This window comes from Carlito syrichta, unplaced genomic scaffold, assembly GCF_000164805.1.
Source record: "Carlito syrichta isolate Samal-C Ts95f unplaced genomic scaffold, Tarsius_syrichta-2.0.1 Scaffold301830, whole genome shotgun sequence".
NCBI lineage: Eukaryota > Metazoa > Chordata > Mammalia > Primates > Tarsiidae > Carlito > Carlito syrichta.
The window spans coordinates 14,195-15,372 of record NW_007245926.1 but is presented as its reverse complement, the minus strand read 5'-3'; positions in this window follow the sequence as shown (position 1 = coordinate 15,372).

Genomic DNA, 1,178 nt, shown 5'->3' with positions numbered 1-1,178 from the left:
GGCACGGCCGCCCGCCGGGCCTCGCGCTTGGGCGGGACAGCTCCCGTCACCTCCGTGTCCTCGGTCCCCAGCACAGCCCCGGGCGCACGGGGCCCTCCGGTCGTGGAACTTCGGCTTGGGACTTGGCCCTGCCCTGAAGACCTCCAAGTTCAAGTCCCCGCCCGGGACCTGCCTCCCGACTCTGGATTGCCCATGCATCCGCCTCCTCCTCGGCCCCTCCTCTTGGATGGAGGTGGCTCGCGTCCGTAGTCCCAGCATTTGGGGAGGTCAAGGCGGGAGGATCGCTTGAGGCCCGGAGGTTGAGACCAGCTTGGACAACAGGGTGGGACCCTCTCTACGGAAAAGAAAATAAAATAAAAGCTTCCTAAGAGACACCTCAAATGTATATGACTTCTGTGTGTTGTTCCTCCCCATCATCTCTCTCATGGGTAGGCAGTAAGCAGCCCTTACCACGTTTCCGTACTGGAGATTTCTGCACAAATAGCACCTTTTAAAGGAGCTCTGTGTTCAAAGAAGTCTTTCTGGAAAGCCCTGGACGGCTCCCCCATGCCGTCTGCTCCCCGGTCGTTCCCAACACTTCTTCTGCTGTGTTGCGCTTTGTTTCTCTTCATAATGCTTATAACTAGCCTAGATTATATGTGTGTGCCTTCTGTGCCCCTGACTCTACGAGGACAGGGACCTATTCGTCTTGCTCGCTGCTGTTGGAAAAAGCAGGATCTGACACATAAAAGATGACTGATTTTTATCAAATGAATGAGCTCTTTCATTTGACTCTTCCATCACGGCTCACCACAGCCACAACCTGGGGCTTAGGCAATTTTTCTGCCTCAGCTTCTAGAGTAGCTGGGACTTCAGGCATGGACTGCCATGACCAGTTTTTTTGTTTTTTGTTTTTTTTAAAGAGATGATCTGGCTGTGTTGCCCAAGCTGATCTCAAACTTCTGGGCAAGCAATCCTGCCACCTTGGCCTCCCAAAGTTCTGGTATTACAGATGTGAGCCACTGTGCCCAGCTACAAACCCAGGGATTAATCTTGACTCCACCTTCTGTTCTTACCCCATGCCTAACAAAGCCTCGAAATATTTCATCCATTCCTCTTGTTCAGTCTTTGTAGCATCTGCCCTGTTCCTGGTGGTTTCCTTATCCTCACTCTTGCAAAAACCTCCTGAAGTTCTCCCT